The 22,644-nt window shown below is 44.1% G+C and overlaps 1 long non-coding RNA gene and 1 other non-coding gene across 3 annotated transcripts; both read right to left on the reverse strand.

The window, feature by feature from the left end:
• Positions 1–744: 744 nt before the first annotated feature.
• Positions 745–16,201, reverse strand: lncRNA:CR44206 (long non-coding RNA:CR44206). 2 transcript variants are annotated; one of them, NR_133116.1, is made up of 3 exons: positions 15,894–16,201; positions 8,345–8,741; positions 745–2,347 (listed from the first exon to the last, which is right to left on the reverse strand). It is a non-coding gene; the product is annotated as a long non-coding RNA:CR44206 (long non-coding RNA). The 2 variants fall into 2 exon arrangements; NR_133117.1 differs by lacking the exon at positions 15,894–16,201 and having other exon boundaries at positions 8,345–8,728.
• Positions 795–894, reverse strand: mir-184 (mir-184 stem loop). The gene has a single exon (NR_048100.1). It is a non-coding gene; the product is annotated as a mir-184 precursor RNA (primary transcript).
• Positions 16,202–22,644: the final 6,443 nt, after the last annotated feature.

The following is a 22,644-nucleotide window of genomic DNA, read 5'->3' on the forward strand; positions in this document are numbered from 1 at the left end:
CCAGAAAAATGTCATTAAAAGGTTAAATGCTTGATTGGCAAACATTTATGCACAAGATTAAATATTCCGCAAAAGCCACTACAAATGTTCGGTTTATAAAAATAATAAATTTATTAGATAATTGCAGATAAACACTGCTGACCGCTGTGGGCAGTTATATGAGTTATTTAAAAAAAATTTTGCAGCCCAAAATCAGCTCCCCAAAGAATCCAATAAAATGCCGATAATTGCATTACCATAAATGCAGCTTTTTCTCAGTCATGTTTGCCCGAGGGAAATAAATAGATCAACGTATTCAGCGCGATGACAATATTGAATTTCGGTAAATACTTTTGGTATTGCATGGCAAAGAGCAATTAATTAATTCCGCAACCACAAAACGCAATGTAAATGTTTAAATATCGCTGCTTGATGAAATTATATCACAAACATAGACGAAGGACACCGAAATGCGGGGCGGTGAGTACCTATATACAATCATACGTACTATCAACAATTTAATTTCAGTTTTGCGCACGTTCAATTTGCAATTTACTCTTGCAGAAGGAACGAAAACCAACAGCAGTTGGTTGATTTTTGTGCAACGTTAGCTGCTAATTTGAAAATGATTTTGCACACTGAGCAGCCACATGGGAATGTGGATTTACACGGCATGGAATCGGATACGGATACGGATTCCTGATTTCTTCAGTTTGTTTTCTATTCACGCTTTAGTGCACTTATTTACTCGATTGTATGATCCAAAGCTCCTCTTTGACTCGCCGAATTCCTGTCGATTCAATGGGTATTGGTTTGATGAATTGGTGATACGAGCCCTTATCAGTTCTCCGTCCAGTTGTCTTTAAGTGCACACGGGGCGAGAGAATGATAAGGGTACGAATGCACCGGCCAACCCTCGGGTCAGCCCAGTTAATCCACTGATTTGCACACTTTTCTTTATACATACGAGGATACTTACCCCACGTTTCGATTACGCGCATCAATCAATCAATCATTCAATCATTCGCGCAGCTGTGAAAAGTTACCCATCCAAAATGACTAAATGGCTAGCAAAACGCTTCTCACGACTTTTCGGGGGAAGGTGTTGAACAACAGCTGGCGGAGGAGCAAATGAAAAGCCAAAAACTAAAACTGAAGAGAAGCCCTTGGCTGCTGGCTGCTGTCTGCCAACTCATGTGCATAATTCATTTGCATGACGCATATGTATATATAAATCAGCCGAGCACACACCAAAATGTATGTAGGATGCGGTCCGTATAAATAATTCAACAATCAACGCAGCTCCAGAAGAGGCCCCTTTAGTTCGCACAAAGAATAAACTAAAACTGAAAAACCCTTTGCCGCCTTTAAAATATTTTTCAAACGGTTTTTAGTTGCAAACTTGCTAATTGATTTACTCGCCAGTTCGTTCGAGTAGAGTCCACTCCAGAGTTTTCCGTTGGGTTTCCGTGGATTTCAAGTGGCAATGTTGTTTAGGTATTTTTGCCAAATCACATTCAGGGCCAAATGCCAAGCGAGGCATTTAAAATTAGCTCTGTATCCGCATCCGAATCCGAATTCAAGTCCCAGTTCTAGTCATGGCCTGTCTCTGGTAATATAATGCCCTGATATTGCGGATATAAACTGGGTTCCTGGATGGAAGTGGTGGAAGTGGAGGAAGCGGAGGAAGTGGTACCAAGCTCCATTTTCCACCTTCCATGCCATTCACGTTCGCCGGGCGGTCCCGTCTCGCTGCTGCACGTTATGAATTTTCAAATGGAATTCGCTGTAGCTGTCTTTGCTCTGCGCTGCTCTGCTCTGCCTCGCTCTTCTGTGTCCTGCTCTTCTCTGCTCTGCAATAAATCAAAACTATGCAACAAAACGCGGAGCAACTCCTGCAGATCCTGCTGCCATGCCATGCCAACCTCGCCGTCCTAGCCATGCCAAAAAGGATGCCAGAGGACTTATCTCTCTGCCCCGTAAAACGTTGCCATGTAGCATAAACCAGCCAGCTGGTTGGGCTGCCTGCCCCATCGTCCTGTCTCGTTGCTTTTTTCACTGTTGCACTTTTACGGTTATAAATTCCGCCCATCGCTCCCCATCCTGCCAGACGTGGGTTGGGGTGTGGGGGCGTGGCACATAAAACCGGACACATGCTTTTAATCTTCGGCGCAAACATGCTCACAGCTCGCTGATGCATGGCAAAGGATGCTGATGCATGGCAAGGAGCTGCAGTAGCTCTAGTAGCTCCTCATCTACTTCCGCCGGAAGTTAAAGCGTTTTCCCAGCTGCACCGTCTCAGTCGGTGCCCAAGTTCTGTCCATGTGTGTGTGTGTGTGTGTGTGTCCTTTTCAATTAGCGCCTCAACCTAAAATTGGACAAAAATATTCAATTTTAGCTTAGTGCCGAAACTTACACGAAAAGTGAATGGAGACAGGTTGAGGTCGAGAGTGGGTTAACCTATCCAATTCCTGGGCGAGTTTTTGGGCGCATAAATGTCGCTTATCGGCTTTTATCCGCTCTCTTTGTGACAGTGTATGTGTGTGTGAATGTGTTGGTGAGTGTGTGTGGGCACAGGATATGACCGGGAATCCCGAAAAGGGGGCCATTGTTTGCATCTGGGCCGTGCGGCTGTCGCTCTGGCTAACCAATAATGGGAATTGGCCTGGTTTGGGGGCTCCGGGTCGAAGATACGGCCTGCTATCGCCAATGGCCAGGACACGCAGGACGTGTCGTGTTGGTGCAGCACCTACTGCGTTATCGGGCCTGCTGCTGCTCCTATTGCTGCCGCTGCTGCGGCTGCCACAACCCAGCGCAGGTGCTTTAAATTTCCCAAAATGTTGACCAAACTATGAGGAAGAGAGCAACCAGGATCCTACAACCAGCATCCAGGATCCAGGGTGTCAACATTCATGGGCCTGTGACATCGAATACTGAGTTTTTATGCGCTTCCGTTTCGGAGTTCTTACTTTGGCCCCACTATGGTCATGGAAAATCGAGCATTTAGCGCCAACGTTATGAATATTGAAACAATTTTACGCTTGCCATTTTGCATTTTGAATGGCTTGTGACCCCCGTTTCACCCCGTATCACCCCGTTTTCCACCATCCCTTTGGCAGTTTTGCTCTATTGCGGTTTAGCTTTGTGATGGTTTGGCTTTTCCTGGGTAACTTTTGGCCCGACATTGGTTCAATGCAGTTTGCTGGTGGAAAGTTCAGAAAGTTTTAGTGCAGTAAATATGGTAAATACACAAAGACACCTATGAATTATTAACCATTGAGGTAGGCAATTGCCAAAGTTTGAGCAGTTTATCATCACGACTCAAGACAGTCCAAGTTTAATTAGCTATACTAGAATGCTGAGTAAAATAGTTAATATCATTCCAATGGCGCAAGACTCTTTCTTACAGTTTATGGGCTAGTTAGTCAGGTTCTATCGTATTTCATATTTCAATATAAATAGTTGAAAAACGAGAAATTCACATTCGCCATCTTTCTTATTTACTGAGTTTCTTGAAAAGCCACTAAGGCCAATGCAAACATTCCAATGGACTCGCAAACATTTCTCATTTTTGGCAGATTTTCAACTTTTCATTGCAAAACATTTACCCGCCCTCAGCAATTTGCTCGGTGGAAATCTTGTTGAATTTTGGACAAACAAGTTGTTAATATTTATTTGGCTTTTACCTGCATGTAAATTGGGGAATTTACTGGGCCAAAGGAGCCGGAAAGGAATGCCATTCGCAATGGGGCTATGATAAAAATCAGTTGATGAGTTGAAAATCCGAAATGAAATATGCTCGAATCAATTTACAATCCAGCCGTTGATGACGACGGCCCTCCTGGTGATTCCTCGTGATTCTGATTGTGTGTAGCTTGTGCGTACACCCATTTGGACAAGGACATGGACACGGATTGGGATTCGGATTCGCATGCGGATTCGTACATAGAGACATGGCCTGTTGACATCTCGCACACGGCTTTCCTTTACGGATATTTTCAGGCGGACAGTTGATGGTGTGCGGTGTGTGTGGGTATGCAAATGCGTTCGCATTTCAAATGAATGTGGCATGCAAATACCGAGCCGTGCACAAAATCGTTCCAAATGGTTCGAAATGTGGAAATCAAAACAATCAAGTGAAGCGTTTAGCCCCGGCCGCACCAACTACATACAATGGATGAATGAGATGGCAGCACTCGGCGAGAAAGAGACGACGCGATGCGAGACAAATGTCATAAATATAAAATCAAATGCAAATTGGAAATGCAGACATAGAGGCCGCTCTATGCAGCAGCAGCGGCAGGAGCAGCATACAGATGCAGATACATATCGAGATTTAGATACATTTTAGCTCAACTGAATTGGAAAGGATTTGCGAAACATTCAAATTGCGGCAGAGCGAGAGCGCAGCTGTGGCAGAATGAGACAGCGCGACATGGCCAGAATATTTGCATTTAATTAGCAAAAAGCCCGGCACATCCAATTGCCGGTGGATGGGCATGAAATTTGTTTATGGACAACTATTAACATTTTCCAATTACACAACATAACGCTCATAAATTATGCCATGCATGTGTAATTGTTTCGAGCCCCTTTTCCCTCCTCTCACCCCGCTCTGCCCCATCATTCCTTGCATTTGTTTGTTGTTTAATTAAGTATAACTTTGCCGTGGACAAATATTCAATAAGCAGGCCACAAAACCAAATCAACGGAAGTTGTTGTTGCCGTTACAGTTGCAACATTCGAGTAATTAACATTAAATCATAAATGCCACAAAACGCTACGGAAACGAGCAATATAGCCGATTCACTTTGATTATGATTGTCATACGGATAGACACATAAATCCGAACGCGAATTGCAATCCAAACTGAAAACTGCGGATCGTATTTATTCTGGCAACTTTGTCTCGGCCCTTTCAGTTTATTATTTCCAGCAGTCAGCACACACAAAGTGCTGAGCTCTGGAATGTGTGAACGAACGGGCATCGCATTTCTGCCATTTTGGGTTCCTTGAATTGAGATTAAACGCCAATTCCCAAGATCTTAAGTCACAGCTCGGGGATAGTTTTTGTGAGCATGCGATAAGAGTAGTGCCGGATAGGGGGACTCTATATACACATGTACATGCATATACATATGCAAATATTGAGCTGGCATTTCGAGGGCAGGCGATAAAAGTCGAGCTGCAATGGCTGCAAAGATAACCATGTGGCTCGGTGACATCAATTGAAGGCCATTGTTTGGCTCGCAACCGAAGTGAACCAAACCAATCCTAACTGAACCGAGCCGAACCGACTGCATAATTGATGCCGCGCTCAGCCAGCTCATTTGCCTACCAAATGCCTTCGAGAAAATGCCAATCAATTGGAAATGTTTTCAGCCCGACATGTATGTATGTAGTTATACTTATTCACCATTAACCCCCATCCCTATGCTCTTCTTCTGGATCAAGACGCTAATTAATCATTGCGATGTTTGAGGGCTGGGGCAGCAAAGTCAATTTAATTGATGGCAGGATGAAACCGGAGCCACCACCAAAACATCCGGCAGGACGAACCGCAGACCCAGTTACATTTGTGATCCTTCGAGCTGGGGTTTCCCAAGGATGCAGAGGCTCGTGTGATTTGCATGGCTAATTTGACAGATTACATGGAAGACATTGTGTCCCGTCTAGATATCCAACCACACACGCATGACCAAACCGAATGTGATTAATTGCATTTAATGATGCGACAAGCAAATGAAGAAATCAGTAAAGGAATCGTTGTTTAATTCAAATGTGTTGAATCTAAAAATCTTAGGAATGTAGAGTGAACTCCCAACAAAATTCTGTTTAATCACATTTAAACATTTATAGAAGAAATATTTGTTCAATCAAAATAGGAACTGTGATAAAATTCTAGCCTATGAAAAATTACTCTAGCTTGAAAAATTCTTCAGCTTTGAATTGGATTCGAAATGGATGCTGATGTGCAAACTAGTTTTAATAGCTTGTAATGATTTTAGTTCGTTTTCTTATAGATTCCCATCTTTAGTTTGCCTAATATTTTTAGCTTCAAACCGTCTTTAATCAAAAGTTTAGTTTATGTTTTCGGTTTCCTTTCTCATATGAGTTTGCGTTGTAAAAGTGATGGATGGGCAGTGGCTCCGCTTTTGGCACTGTCAATAAAACTCTTCCCCTCTCTAAAACCGAAGTAACGCCCCCTGTCCACATACCCCATATACTCACTCCCAGTCCCATGCCCATATCCCATATTTGAGTTGAGTTTAGTTGAGTTGAGCTGCTGCTTAACTGTCCACTTCCTGGCGAGGCCCGCATAGCGGAAGCCCAAGCTCAGGGGCGTTGCAAAGGGGGGAAGCTCCAGTGGAGGATGAGAAGGGGTCAGCTGTGTATAGAGCGGGGGCCATGTGGGCATGTGGGGCACATGGGGCACGCGGCAGCTGGCTGAGAATGGGGTATTCGAAATGTATGTAGAACGACGGCGACGCCGACACTTAAGCGATAAGCGACGGCAACAACGTCGCGCATTTGAATTTCAATTAGAATTTTAATAATCGAAGCAATGAGTGTGTATGTGTGTGTGTGTAAGAATGAGTGTGTGTGTATGTGCGTAAGTGTGTGCGGGCAGTGGGGCCAATGCGTTCAATGTGCGCATAAATTTCGCTTCCGTTTAGCCTGGCCCCACCATCCGAAAACGAAGCCCCATCCTCAATCGGGCAACTCTTTGAGCTATTTGGAAATTGTTTTGACTCCGGCGAGGGAATTTATTAAAATGTTTGCGCACAGAGGCAGAGGATGTGGAAAATAAATGAAAACATAAACAAAATTAGCTGGGGGCGGCTCACGAAATTAGCACAAGGACAAAGCCGACAGCAAATCCCGCAAGGATACGTGGGAAAAAACGTGCGACATGTTGCTAATTTTTTTTCCACTCTGGCTCCTGCGTAATGTAATGAAAAAATGTGGTGCAACAGAAGACGAGACAACTAACTAACAACAAACAGAGAGCGAATTCCCCGTGGGCGAACAAACAATTCGTGGAAAAAAGCTAGAAAACCTGGCTGGCTAAATGGCACAAAAAATGGGTAAAAATAATACCGAAAAGAGGTGAGATATAGGGAGCGTTGGCTCAACAATTTCATTTGATAGGGAGGAGGAGGATTTCTCTACAGAGTCGCATATTCAACAGGAAAATCCCTTAATTGGAATAAATTAACTGTTATTGCTGTGGCATCCACACACATGTACAGCCGCACGCAGCTCAGATAGAGATACAAATACATTCGTTGCTATCATTTTGCGCTGCTCCCAATGGGGCATGTAGTTGTATCTGTACCTCTGCATCCATGAGTGTGTGCATTCGTATCTGCTGTGTGCTTGTTGTGTGTATCTCAGAGTTCGCTTTTTTTTCGCTCAGCAAAGAGGGAACCCAAAGCAGACATAACAAAATTAAATAATATGATAAAAGCGAAATTTATGACACGAGAGCGCGACTGCGACAGCCAAAAAGAGGGGAAAAAAAGGAAACGCTGCCAAAAAATACAGTTTGGCAGCAAACTGCTCTGGTTATTCTCAATGTTTGCGGTCGAGAACTTAGCACGGTTCAAAGTTCACACAATGCTCGGGAGCGAAGTAAACCCGAATATCCTGTTTACAGGGATCTTTTGCTGTTAATGAATAGAAATAGAGGACAGGATGTGTGTTCTTTGAATTTGCATTTGAAGGGGAATATATCAGTAGAGTTGGTCATTTATGGCTTACTGTATTCTCAGAATCTAAAACTGAACCTGATTTCCATTAAAATTGATATCTCGAAAAAAAAAACTAAAAAAGCGAAAATATAACAGAATGTTTCTGACATAATATATCAAAAAGTTGCACATATATCTTGTTCGTATTAAAATGACTTAATTTCAAAGTATTTTCTTGGTTATTCATGGTTCTTTGTTCAAGTTCCCAACTAGAGATGCCCTCACTTTATAAGAAACCAAGTTGAAAAGGATTCTCCAATAGATCTCGTTCGAGATTAGATCCCAAAACGTCATGGACAGGCATGAGAACAACAGTACAATGACATATCCCCCATCTTTTGCTTCTGCTTCTTCTTCTCCTTCTCCTCTTTCTGCCCTCTTTGTGTCGCCTTGCTGTTCGCTTCGTTTTGGTTCTGTTATGTGGCTTTCTTATCAGTTTGGTGAGCAATTTGTTGGGCGATAAGCGTATGTATTTTCGGCATTACTCGCGCTGTTTGCTCTGCCCATGTGTGCGTACATGTACGTGGCCATGTGGCAGGCAAAGTACTTAAATTACTGTGATGAGTAAACCCTGGATTGGATCTGACCGAGATATCTGCGTATAAAACTCACCCGAATAAAATTCCAATCTCCAGTTCCAGTCACTCGATCTGTTTGCCTTCCAGGCACTTCAATTAACAGACGCGGAACGCTTAATTTGCTGGATAGTTCTCTTTTTTGTGTGGTGGGAGGGGGGCTGAAGTAGCTGGTTGATTTGACATTTCACGCGATTGATAGCAGTTATATGGCCTAATTGAGAGGTCTTTCTCGCAGCCATACTATCCTCCTATCCGCATAGGGCTTCCAATTTTCCTTTCTTTCACATTTGGGTTGAGTGATAGGGTACTGATTCCGGGAGGGGGGTGGGCACATCCTTTGGCCTTCACCCAAATACCCCGTTTCACTCCGAACCGCTCCGCTCCACTCCGTTCACCACCGCTGACGACGAACAACTGTGTGTGCCGCGGAACTGTAAAAGGCAAAAGAAACGGTCGAAATTTGTATAATTGAAACGGAACAGGGGGAACACGGGAAAGGAACGAAAGAGAGCGCAAGAGAGCGAGTGGATGTTTCGCTTCCATTACGGTTCTCTGCTTATCACTGATCGCTTGTTGCGCCTGCGAGAGCAGGATGGACTGAGACTCCCCAACCCTCTTGCTCGCACATTATTCATAATTTTGTTCTTTCTTATTTTATCGCCTATTAGAACTACGTATTTTATGCTCAAGAGCGACAATAAAATCTGCAAAAATAAGAAAAAAGCAGTGACAGAGAGAGGGAGAGAGATAGACAGGGAAAACAACATTTGCGAAACACATGTCAATGGCATGTCTTTTTTTTTTTTTGGTTAGACCCTGGGATTTGGGCACGGAAATCCTTTTGCTTGCGTCACAGCAGGCGAAATGCCACGAAAAGGTAGGGTGCATAAAAATTAGGCGAGCAAAAAACGGATTTGCTGAGCGCGCAGCTAAATATTTGAAATTTCAAAGGGAAAACAAAGGCATGGAGCGCAGATGAGCATGGACTGAGATTCAGAATCACCATTCATTCAGCAGCATTCAGCATATGCAAATTTTCTCCGTTCTCTATTCCTCACGCTTTCATCGTTTTCGGTTTCTGACGTATGAATGCTGATGTCAAGCTGCCCGCCTGCTGCCCCTCCTCCACCACTCCGCTCAACCGTACATCTTTAAATATAATTTATTTCCATGGAGCACCATGCGGGGAAGATGCCACTGCCATATGCAAGCGTTTGCCGCTCCTCCGCTTCCACCTCCTCCTCCGACCCCTCCTCGGCCAGCCACCAAATGGGGCAGCGTCATCGAGTTTTATGAGCAATTACAACATCTGTTGAATATCGCGATTCTCGCACAAAGAATATAGGCACTCGCACAAGGACAACCACCAGCATGAAACACTTTGGCGTTTTATTCGCCATACCTACACGGTGAAAAAATAGTACTTCATAATAGAAAGTGCTTCCATCCACATAAGAATAATTAGAATAAACTATGAGAAGCTCTTAAAGTGTGTAACCAAGCCTCTTATTATCTCAAAGTTCCAAGGATCCATCGGATCAGATACAGTACCCCTCGTTGTTCCCAGTGTTCTTCAAATGGCAAACAGATCAAGTGGGAATATACGAGTCCAACAATGAGACCAGTGAAAGAGGCAAAGAATCGTGGCAGAAAGAGCGAGCGAGGGTAGCGAACAACCCCAACCACTTGGCATTGAACTTGGCTGCTCCCCTCTCGCTTTGGAAAAAAAGGGAGCATCGTGTCCTGGCAGTGATTGAGCCATTGAATTAACATTTGGCAATGATTTACAAACAAATTCAGATAATGGCCTCGAAATCGAGCTGCGTGGGCGTGGCCCTTGTGCGTTTGGAATTTCAAGTAACCATTATACCGAAACTACACCAGCGAATCATTCCCAGAAGGAAACCCACTCAAGACAGAAACCCTGGGGGAAAACATGGGATTAAATATGATATTCTCGAGGCCATGTCTATGGTTTCCTCAATAATTTGGTTAGGTCGAAACCTCGATATATGTACATATGTAAGTATACAATTGTAAGGGAGTGATGATGATAAAAACATAGGTTTCAATAGCTGTTAATTAATATAAGTATTGTGCAATTCAAAACTTGAAATATTGGAAAGAGCGAATACGAATTAGTAATAACCACGGTCTTGTATTTTTTTGAAAACTTCTCTGTTGAAAAGATATTAAGAGATCAGCTTCAAAAGCATGATGAAGTAAAACTTGTAAGGCAAAAATCCAACTCGAATAGCATTCGCCACACCAGGCCAAGTTGCCCCACTCAAAAGCTCTAACCGCACTCTGTGCGCTAAAAACCCTTTTTGAAGACCCTTAACCCGGTTTTCCCCCTGAAATGCACCAATCAATCAGGAATTAGGGTGGAGGCAGGGGCACAGGACGATCGCGGAGGGACGACAAAGGATGCAGTGCCAAAGGCGGAGCAAGCGAAATCTGTCAAAAAGTGGTAAATGAAACTCTTCAGATGTCAGTGAGCCATAAAATTATGCGATAATTAATTTCTCATACACAAATCCCGTGTCGTTTTCAATGGATTTCAGGGCAAAAATGAGGGGTGCGACGATGGTCCCGCATTCCCCGAGTGCATTGTTTGCCCGGCGTTTGCTTTTTAGCGATTTTTCAAATACATTTTTTCGCTTTTCGCCAGTGCCGAGAGACCCTCTCAACCCTCCCAATCCTCACAATCCTCCTCTTGGCTGGCTTCTGCAATTATGATTGTCCTTCGTCACTCGTCGCCAGGCGTTTCTTTTTCTGCACTCGATGCTGTCTCCTTGCGGCCTTAATTAAAATCTGTACAAATTTCTGTTTTCGCCAGCAAATTGCCGGACTGCTGGCCACTGTGCTAGACAGGGGGGTGCCGAGGGGTTTTGAAGGCTGGGGGTGGTGGGGGGTTTCGGGGGTCAGAGACAACCCCCGCCGACTGGCGAGGACAAACCTTTTCAGTGGGCAAAAAGGTTGCCAAGCGTGGATATGCGGTGGCCTAAAACAAAGCGCACAGATTTCAATTGTTTGTCGCCATTGTTTGGCTTAGCCCATAGAAAGGGGCGTGGTCGATGGGGGGGGGGGGTTGGATGGGAATGGTGTGTTCGGTAGTATCTGAAGCATGCTATAAGTTCCCATTGTCTTGAGTGCGCATTGAATATGCGAGTATGTGCGGATGCTGGGGCCCAAATGGCAAAAGCCAAGTCCCGATCCCTGAACCATGGCCACCATTTCGAGAAGAAGTCTCCGTGTGTGTGTGTGTGTGCGTCTGTATAAGTATGTGTGTGAGTACCGGAACTTACAGCTGTTCGTTGCACCACCCAAAGAGCCACCCACCGACTGAAACCCACTTTCAACTAATTTGTCAACCTCAAGGCAAATGAGCATAGCACCATTACGAATTCCACCGCCGCCAGGTGGCGCTTTGCCGGCAAACTTCCGTTAATTAACGTTAATTTACTTGAAACTCGCCCCAACATCCGCCAGCGGAAATGTTGGAAAAACGAGGTGGGCTGTGTGGGTGGTAAACTAAAGTACTTGAGGCGATTTGTCCGCCTGATGGTAAGAAGAACAAACATCAGGGAGCTGGGAAATCACTGAAAATGAAACAATGGAGCTACACCGAAAGATAGATATTATAGGTTGCATTGGACCAACAATAAAATATTGAATAATATTAATTAAAATATAAAACTCGTAGAGCTATATTATTAATTGAGATATATTTGAGAAATAACTTTTTCGTCCACATAATTTATTGTCAGTGCACAATGAGCAGGCCAATAATGTTAAGTTGTGGGCGTGTTGGCTGGCAAAGCTGGCAAGTCATCATCGAGTACGTGCCACACTCGCCCGCAGCCATTCGCATGCATCGAGGATATTTTGATGGGTGCAACGAGGCGGCAGCATCCTTTCTCTTTGCGGAGATTAAAAAATTATCCCGCACAAAAAGTTGACAAAAAGTCGGGGCAGCGGAACTATTGGAGGCAGCTTCGGCAACGATGACGACGACGACGACGACGACGGACTGTTCAGTATGCGCAGTGTGTGCCCGATGGAAATATGATTAAAGTCAAGGCGAAAACAAGCAACAAAGGCGTCCTGGGCCAGGACGTGCTCCAACTGCCGCTGACCGTGGCAGGATTATGCAAAGGCACGTCAGGAGTTGTTTGATCTCTGCCGGGGGAATCGACGGATGGTATAAGAAAAGGTACAAGTACATGTAGCCGACTGGGGAAATGGAAAATCGGGGAGATGGCAAACAAATACGAGGTCCTGCGGCCATTTATTGATGCGGTGCACTCTGCACAAAGTATCCCGATCCTGCGCCCCCGTACAAAAAGTATGCTGTATCTTTGTTCATCTCTCCCACGTGAGTTGAACAGAATATTTTAGTTATAACTTTTCGATCCACCCAGCCAGCAGCCAGCAGCCCGCAGGGCCATAAAAATTCTATAAAATATCGAAAGTTTTCGCCCAATGTTTTTACTCCGTTAGTGTAACTGGTCGTGCAGCTTACATTTTTGCAGGAAAAGTTATGAAAATTCATAATATGCCAATATACACACACACACACACATATGGCGTCCAACTTTGTGGTCTTTTAAAAGATTGTCTGCATTATTTGCGGCTGTTGTTGTTGCTCCTGATCCGGATTCTATATACCACCACCCAGTCATATTTCCCAGCCCGCTGGAATTAGAAGCCCGTGGCGAACCGAGGCAAACATTCTCTGAGCTGTTAACAAAGTGAAACCGCACAGTTTTGTTTTGAAAAGTTTTTCATTCCACACCCCCCTCCCCCTGCCACTTTTCCCATCTGCATCATAATTTTTTAAGCGATAACGGTATTTAGTTCTGGCCAAGCATCGGCTTTTAGGGGTTTTTCTGGTTTTCAAGGTTTTTGTGGCTCTCCTTTTTTGCTTCGGATTTGTAACAAATAGGGGGGATGATGAAATTATGGACGGGGGTCTATGATTATTCATGGCCTGTGGCTTAAGCCCTGAGATTATGTGCAAAAATAAGAAACTACAGCAACGTTCCATTAAAACCGTTTATTGATATTGGCTTTAGGCTAATTGGTTTAAAGTTTTGTAGCTAAACTATGGTTAACTGCATTAGGAACATGTTTTTAAGTAAAGAACAAGGCGTTTCCATTTTAAGTCTTCAGGCCAAACATTGCTGTTTAAATATCTTTTAATTCTCAAAAAGCTTTACGTTCTTTGAGCAATAGTTGTAATATAATACTTTCATCTATTTTAGCTCTCCATTTGCAGTTAAAGTTGCTTCAAGTTAACTTGTACCTTCATATACCCCCACCCATATGGTAACTCTATTCCCCGAAAAGCCAAAAGCTAATTTAGTTGATGCGTGAACATATTTTGGCCTATTTGGTTGCTTTTCTGGTTTTATACCATCGTGTTTTTGGCGGTCTGGCGTAACGAGCTGCTAAATCGATTGTGACTAATTCGCGGCAGGCGAGGACGAGGCAAGGACCAGTCCAAGGACCTGCTAATAAACCAACACCGTCACAAGTCGAGCCGGGCCAGGCATTATTATTAATATATTAAAGACAATTCAATTGGAAAATTGGCAGACGAAACGCCGCATTGCTCGTATGAAGTAATTGAAATAAACGAGCTGCGCGAGATGGAAATGCCATACATTCAGATACAGATACAGATACAGATACTGATGCAAGTACAGATACGGAACGGTACTCTCTGTTCTAGAGTTGAATGTTTAATAAACGATTTCCGTCCGCCAGTACAGAAGCATTTCAAATGCAGGCAGCTCCGAATACGAATGTATCCGCATATCTATCTATCTATCTGAGTCTCGGATATATCTATCTGTATGTGCATCTGTATCTGTATCTGCATCTGCGTTTGCCGAGATTAGAGCAGTGTTCGTGCCTGCCAACAATTGGCAGAGCAAACTAAAATCAGTGCGTGGAGTATCTGTATCCGAATCTGTTCCATCTGTGTATCTCTATCTGCCACAATGAGCTCACTTTGTGTATGTTCTGTGTTCTGAGTTCTGCGTTCTGTGTTCTGTGTTCTGTGTTCCTCGGTGCTCAATTCTCGTTTCTGTGTGTTTTGCGCTCGAGTGTGCGGGTGCATGTCAGACATTTCATTATCGAAATGTGTGCGAGCCCCTCGTCGAAAATGATAATGAGGGCTTATCGGCCAGCTCCGGAACGGAAGTGACCCGCTCTTCCATTTAAATCAGTGCCACAGAGCCACGGGGAGGCGGCAATAAAAATGAGTGGCATTTAAATAAATAAAAATCCATCAACAAGTGGCGGTTAGCTATGCTAAGATAATTATAATTAAACACCCCTGCCAGCATGCTAAACTCGATTCACTCAATCCACGGCTGTGCAATCAAATAGTCATAAATAAGTTATGATGTACCCGGGGATTCCTCTTTTATCCTTGTATCTTTGACTATCCGAGTATCTATGTATGTACATTGCATGCGAGCAAGCACACACATACACACGCTCAAAGAATGTGTAAGTGCAAAAGGCATTTATTTCTGGACCCAAATGAAGGCACGACCAGGCGTGGCTTCAAATTGTAATGATGCCACGCCCCCACACCCATAGCCTACTCCCCTTCTCATGATCCCAGGACTCGCACTGAGAAGTTCCTTTTGCCAGCGGAGAGCAAATAAATTGCTATAAAATTTTACCCAAAAGTCGCATACGAAAGCCCACAGCAGTCGTGTATGTTGCTGGATGTGTGGAAGGGTGGCTTGGGGTGGTGGGCTGCTAGTGGGTGGCTGGTGGGTGGGGGCGTTGCCTTGCAGCCTAGTGCCACTTTCAATGGCATAACCAGACCGAAAAGCAGAGTCTCAGGACTGAGAAATGAGCCTGGGAGTTGGGCCACTGTCGTCATGTCAAGCAATTCAATTCAATTTGGTTTCTCACGCGTTTGTTTGCCCGCCTCGAGGTTCGCTCCTTCGGTATAAGTGTGTGTGTGTGTGTGTGTGTTTATTTTTATTTAATTCATTTCATTTCACTTCTTTTCTTTCCCATTCGGTTTTGCTTTTCATCTGGCAACCGACATTGTTGTTTGTGCCGAATGCCATATGCCATCTTATTTTTTGGCCTGATTATGCTAATATTGATGGCAAATAAATAACAATCTGTGAGAGTGGAAAACTTTTGCAGCGCATAATTTATTGAAACTTTACTGGCTTTTGTCGTGGGAGCTCATAAATTTTACGTTTTCAAAAATATGAAAAGACAGGCCCATAAAAAAGCGAAAGTGAAACAGATTATGGCTGTCATAGATGGTAATTTATGGGGCCATGACTTCAACTGCCATACAGCCATTTAGCCATTTAATTGATTTAGCACAGGTCCAGGAGAAGCGTACACACATCCCCCGAGATCGGCCGAGATGGCATTACCAGCAATTTCCTCGGGGAACTCATTTATCTGGCTCACTCACGCAACATATTTTCCACTGGCAGCTTAAAATTATGCTACACACACGCACACGAACACTCGACTCTCGACACTCGCAACCCGCAACTCGATGCTCGGATGATTTAAACACGCTTACTTACATGCCAGACGAAGTGTTTCCAGCTCGATGAGGGGGGTTTTTTCCAATTTCCGCTTAGCTGCTTCCGGTGTTTTTGGCCGCCGGCGACTTTAAGTGGTCGCCACCGCAGCTGTCATCATCGCTCAACTTAAAGCCTGGCCGCCGGCTGTTGCTCCGAATATTGATTGGGAGCTAGGACTTGGCAACTGAGATGGGCAAACCTCTGGCCAACTGGCCCTTTTCCGCTTCGCCAGCCAGCCAGCCAGCCAGCCATCGGTTTCAGCCGCTCAATCAACCTGACACGAGCGAGTTCTGCAGCGAAATGAATCCGTGGGATGCTGCGTATCCACAAGATGCACGATTTCGAGGCGGTCTCTGCTTCTGCTTCGTGAGCCGAATGCTCGCGAATCGTTTTGGGACAAAAGCTGAGAGAGCATAGTGCGCAGGGCGAGAGTGGAAAGTTCGGAGGGGAAATGTAAACAAAAAACGCTCGGCTAACGCTCGGCTTTTTGGGATGCTGCATTTAATTAGCCACCGCTTGCATATTGGAGCTTTGCAAGAGAGCGAAATCCGGGTAAGAGAGCCCCAGAAGAGAGGCCTGCTGATGAGGCTACTGACCTTTGTCTTGGCCAGAGGCGTGGAATCGGGGGCCTCTAGGGTTACATATACTCCTATAAATGTATATATATATATATATATACTGTAGATATACTGTGGGCTTAGCACCTCGAGCACTAAACGCTCTCGAGTGTTTTCTAAATACGTTGAATTTACACAATTTTCAAATTTCGCCGCCGGCGAGCGCTTTTAATTAAATTAATGCATTGCCTACATTGCGGCACTGTTGGCCACTTAATTGTTGGCATTTTTCTTGCCCCGTTTTTCGGTGAAGCGTTGGGCGGGTGGACAAACAGCTGTGCCATGGAGCGCATAGATTACACAACAAACAAAAGCGGCTCAGAGACAAAAGCCACTGGCAGCTGGGGCGCAAGTTGGAGTGGAGCAAGTGGGCAGGAGCCACTTACTTGCTGCGAAATCTGAGCAGCTTTAATTCGAGATACCCGGCATATGTCAAATGTTGAAATGTTGAAATGAAGGCAAATTTGTTTTCCCTTCGTGCTAGCGAAAAGAAAGAAAATGGTAAAAATTCACGACGAACGAAGGAGTGACGAAGGAAAAGTCGGCTAAAGTCAGCGGGGGCGCTTATTAATCAAAACGAGTCCGACTTGGACACCGGACTAATTGCACGGCTCATATGTACGTCCATTTGCTGGGCAGCATATCTGGATGCCATTTAATTAAAGTGATTCATTCGCTGACCATTTTTCTATATATCTCATGGCTGCTCTATCAATGGGCTTCTATCATCCCCCTGTGTCTGCGTTTCGCATTTATATATATTTTTCATATATACTTTCATATTGGTATTTGATTAATTCAAATAACTTGTGTAATTAAGACCAAAGGTGTCTAAAATTATGCCATATCAATGCTGAAACGTGTCCAAAAGTATGCATTTTGCAATCAATTTCACTGCATACCTTTGCACATGTTTTTCAATTTCCATTGCTTGTTTTTTCAGCAGTTTTTTAATAATTTCTGTTAAATGAAAATTAAACATTACATCAAACATTAGCCATTTTATTTCTGGCATTGCTTTCTAATCAGTCAATTACCTGACTAATTGTCCGACCTTGTTTTTCCAGCGCCCTTTTTCCAACCCGCTTTTCACGGGAAACTAGCTTGCATTGCCCACTGAACCAATTTGAATTTAAATACCGCCTGCTGTTTGTTTGCCGGCTCTTTCGCACTTCGACATGGCATCTCGCTTGCTCTGCAACAACAATCAACACATGCCGTGTTAAATTATCTAGTTTTCAATCACGGTGTAGCAACGCTTTTTCATTTTCCTTGCCCGGCTCACCTCCATCCCATCGAAAACCACCTCCTCCCCACGATCTTGTTTTTCCGCTTTTCCCATTTTCCGTTGGCCCAAAGCGAAGCCGAATGATTAATGACCGCTCTGCATTGTCGCTGTTTTCGTCCTTGCAGCGCAAACTGTCGATGGAATGTGTCACGAACAAAGTAAAACTAAAAGCCCGCTCGAAGGAAACTCGGGTGGAAATGAAATTTGATTTTGTGCCGGCGAAAAGGGCTAAGCTAAAAAGCTGCAAGTTGATTGAGTAACCTGGGTATGGCTGGAAGGTGGAAAAGCCAAGGAAAAGTCCTCGACAACTTGCGAGAAAAAAGTGTCGATTGATAGCGATAGCGCTGATATGCAAGCCAATTTTTTTTTTTTTGTGCTTCTCCTCTTTGCTGCGAAAATCGCAAGCCGTTGTGGAAAAAACAAACGGAACAGCTGACGATGCGGGTCGGAAAAGCGAGTGCTGATAATGACGATAACGCCAAATTCGTTGACAGCCCATACGCGCCCAGGCCCCAAAAACTTTGCCTTCCCCCACCAGCAACCCACCAACATAGCAAAATACAAATAACAGGTTTGTATTTTGGCCAATTCGAAGGACTGGAGTGTTGTGTGATGTGGCTTTTGGGTTGGCTCTCCATGACAAATGAAAAATGTGTCGGGCATATTAAAAAGGATTTGGTTGGAAAACCAATCCCTAAATAGCACTGGCCGACGCATTACTTAAATTAATTTCGCTTTAAGGACAAAAACCCGATGGAAAACACCCAAACAAAAGGATGAAAACTCCGGCTAAAGTAAATATTTAAATGAGCACAAAAGGGACAAAAGGGCAGCGCGCTGCTGCAAAAGTAAAACAAATAAAACGCAAACACGTCGAACGCATTAAGCACGTGTAAATATTTGTGAAGAGCAGCATTTGTGCAGCAGCTACCCTGGAATTATGTGTGTCAAAAGCTGTGCAAACTCGAAACGGGAGGGTGACACTTTTATTTTAATTAGCATATCATGGCGGAAAACTAACCAAAAGGGTGTTATAGTTATAGAAGCGCGACAAGGAGATTAGATTAGTCTGTCCAAAAAAAAAAAGTTTTAGAAATTAAAGTTACTCAGTTGACTAAGCTATTTGATATACAATTTCAGCATAGCCAGTTATGAACAAGAATTCGACTGCATTAAATTCTCCTTGCCTTACCTGCATCGCTTGGCTGCTCACTTTTTGTTTTTACTACTATTTAAGGGCGTGTCTACTGCTCTTTGACAATAACTAAAAAATCTTAGCAGCTGTGGGAAAACATGGAGGAAAACCCTTTTGTGGCTGCCTCTAATTAAAAAAGTGCCAGCGGTGGAAAGCGGTATCCGCGGCAGTCTTTGTCGCCAATGGAGCAGCTGCAAAAAAACACGAACTGCAAGCCGCAAGATGGCACAAAATTCGTGGCATACTTTCGAGAGCAGCGCATATTTTTCCCTGGCATAATTAATTAAAATTATTCGCCGGGCAATAATAAATTTCTGCCCCACCGACATGTGTGTGTGTGTGTGTGTGCCTGGAAGTGCTAAAGTTGGCCATAACTGAATTTCGTGTAGAGCAGCCAGAACATAACTGACATCATTAGCAAACTTTAATAGACTTTTTTGCAAGCAAGGACCTCGGCCAAAACAAATGAAATGAAGCAAAATGAAATGTGGCTCTGTGTTGCAGCGCATTTTCTTCGGTGTCTGCAAAAAATTTATTTAGTAAACAATTTAAACTTTGCACATTTGTTTCGAAATATGCAGTGGACTTGGCTTATGCAAAACTCCGCTCTGATCTGGCCAAGTGGCTTAGATTTTTTGGCCCAAACACACACACACACACACACACCCAGACACACATCGGTCGGTGGGAAAGAGAAAGGAAACATGCGCAAACATAATGACAAAGTTTTGCCACTGCCAGTTGCAAGGTGGCAAGAACTATGTGGGATTAGACAATTTGTATGCCGGGCTCTCCTGCTTTCCTGGCAGAGCCCAAGCTTGTGGTTGAACAGAACTCCAAGTTCGGGGGAGTCCCAACTCAAGCCGACGCCTTCGCATACCCATTCACCCACAACCAAACCCAGACCCACACCCATACCCATACCAAGACCAGGACCAAAGCAACCGCCGTCCGCATTAAGCCACAACTGATGTTTACATTTTTAACTGCGGCCAAAGAAAAGTTTGCCTTGCCAGCAGAAAACTCAACGTTGCCAGCAAAACCCCGCCCGCTCCACTAGGCAACCAACCAATCCACCCACTTGCCACCCCCTTTCTGGGCCATTTGGGCATAAAATTTAATGCATATAATATTGGCTAATGATGTTTGCAGTTGCGGGGCTTAGGCGAGCATTAACTTGGCCAAGTCCAGAACACCTGCTGTCCCCTATCTGGCGTTTTTCACTGTCCTCCTTTACCCATTTCAGCGTTACTCTGTGGGCCTGTTTCTTATATAAGTCAGTGAGCCAATTAAGTCTGCCGAGAAGTCGAAGACTTGGCCATGTTAATTGAATCACCGTTTAAAGTTGGACCAGATAAATAATTTAAAATAAAACTGATGGATATTCATGGGGGAGAACAAAATAGAAAGGAATTTAAAGTTTACGTTCGTGTTTGCAATAACAAACTGGGTAAAATTAATATAATCTAAATTTGTTTACGCAAAGTACATATATTTAAGTATGCTTTTGAGAAAACATAATATCATGAACCAAACATGAATAAAGATATCAAGTGAAAAATAATAAGACAAATTAAAAAGCGAAGTTAAAACAATATATTTGTTTATTATAACAATTTAGTACGCTTAAGAAAAACTGATGGTATTTTGCATATATTTTGACTAAACTTTGATATCACCACAACAATAGATCCCTAAACTCACTTATATGATCTCCAAGAGAACTCCTGCATGCCATAAAACTTTGTTGGCCAACATTAGCCATTGTTCCATGGCCAAACAATTTCAAACTCATTAAAAATTGATTGGCAACCCACACTCATACACTTGCACACACAGCCGCACACCTACATAAATCTAATTGGAGAGTTTATGGCCGGCAGTTTTGATGTCCTGCCCAGGGGGACAGAGACAGGAAATCAGGGGAAGCGAGACGGCGAGAGAATTCGGGCCAGTTGACCAGGGAGCAATTCCGCTGCATGTTTGATGAATCCACGCTGACAACTCGCACACACATGTCAACATCCAGGATGTGACCGGGGTGTGACATAATTAAACGCCAGAATCCTGGCTGCCTGGCAGCTAATGAGCAGGAGAAAGGAACGCCACACATGGCGGGAGCGAGACAGATGCTGCTCATTTTTTTGGAAGTAGGTTAATGGGAAATTATGACAGCAGGTTTTGGGCTGCTCTGGGCATGCATTTTAAATGCTTTCATAAATACACAATACGCTTCGTTTCAAGCTGCTCCTGGAGGAAAATCGGCCAGGACCTCGACAGGATCCCACCGAGGAGCAGCACATGTCCGACCCTAATGACAGGAAATTGTGCGGTCAGTCAGGCAGATGGACAAACAAGAACCACAGCAACAAATCATTATGGCCACAAAATCATCATCGCCTCGACCATTGGCAACTGGTTTTGCAAATTCAATTGCCTGACAGCAAACATTTCGCTTTGCATCTGCATCTGCATCTGCATTTGCATTTGCATAATTGGCAGCCAAAAAACTTCGAACCCCGAGTGGCAAGGAGCAGAAGCAATTAAGAGTCAAGCCAGACAATTGCATCATTCGTCTTCCGCAGCCATTTGTCCGCTTCACGCGCAGGATATGGGAACCTGGTCGCAGGACATAGGACATAGGACCCAGGACTAGGAACACTGGACATCTAGCATGGGCTCTGGACAGTCGCAAACACATTTAGTAAATTAAAAGGAAATTTATTGCACACTAAATGCAGCCATTGCCGTGTGCATCCTGCCATCCTGGACCCTTCCCACAAAACCCCGCCAAGCCCGCAATCCCCGCCGATTCCAACCACCCTGGCAGGACCTGCCAAATGCCCTCGAGTGCGAGTGTTTGCTTGTCCGCTTAGCCCGGTTTGCTTAATCTTTGACAACCAGCCAGAGGTCGTTGCCTCGGTTTCAGTTTCTGCCACGCCGGCAATCAGAGCAAACAATGCACGGCTCGGCACCAGGGATTCCGGATTCTGCAAGTTGCACGGTCGCCTGGTGAACACCGGTGGAAGGTGGACACCGAACGAAGCCAGCCAGGATATGCGAGGATATGCTGAGGTAACAACAACAATAATCAGGAGCGTGTGCAGGCAGCTGGCAAAAACAAATGCAGGCAGCTGGGGTCAAAGGACGTACCGCTCACAGGTCGACTAATTAATTATATCATTAGGGTCGACGGCGGTGGTAAAAGGGCAGAAATCATTATACACAAGTGCGCAGCAAAGTTCGGGTAATGAAGATTAAGAATCTCATTTCAAGATCCATAAAATTAGCAAAGTCAGTGGATTCTATGAGCACTTTGCTCAGATTGCAATTACCAGGGATAGGAAATCAACATAATAGTGACCACATGTGATCAAGTATCTACCATTTTACCATTATTCAAGTTGTATTATTTTTATAATTGCATCAGATTTTCAGAAAATTTTTAAGCCTTGATTAAGGTATAACCGCCAGTATCCTTAACCCCACACCGTCAATCAAAAGAAATCCAGTCCGACAACTGAGCTCCGTGGATTTATAGGATGCACAATTCGAAATGAACAAAAATGGGCAAGCCAAAAAAACATGAATAAAAACCGAGATAATTTGGCACAATTTTAGCATGTGTGCAGTCGCTAAACTTGGGGGTTA

Source organism: Drosophila melanogaster, chromosome 2R, assembly GCF_000001215.4.
Source record: "Drosophila melanogaster chromosome 2R".
NCBI lineage: Eukaryota > Metazoa > Arthropoda > Insecta > Diptera > Drosophilidae > Drosophila > Drosophila melanogaster.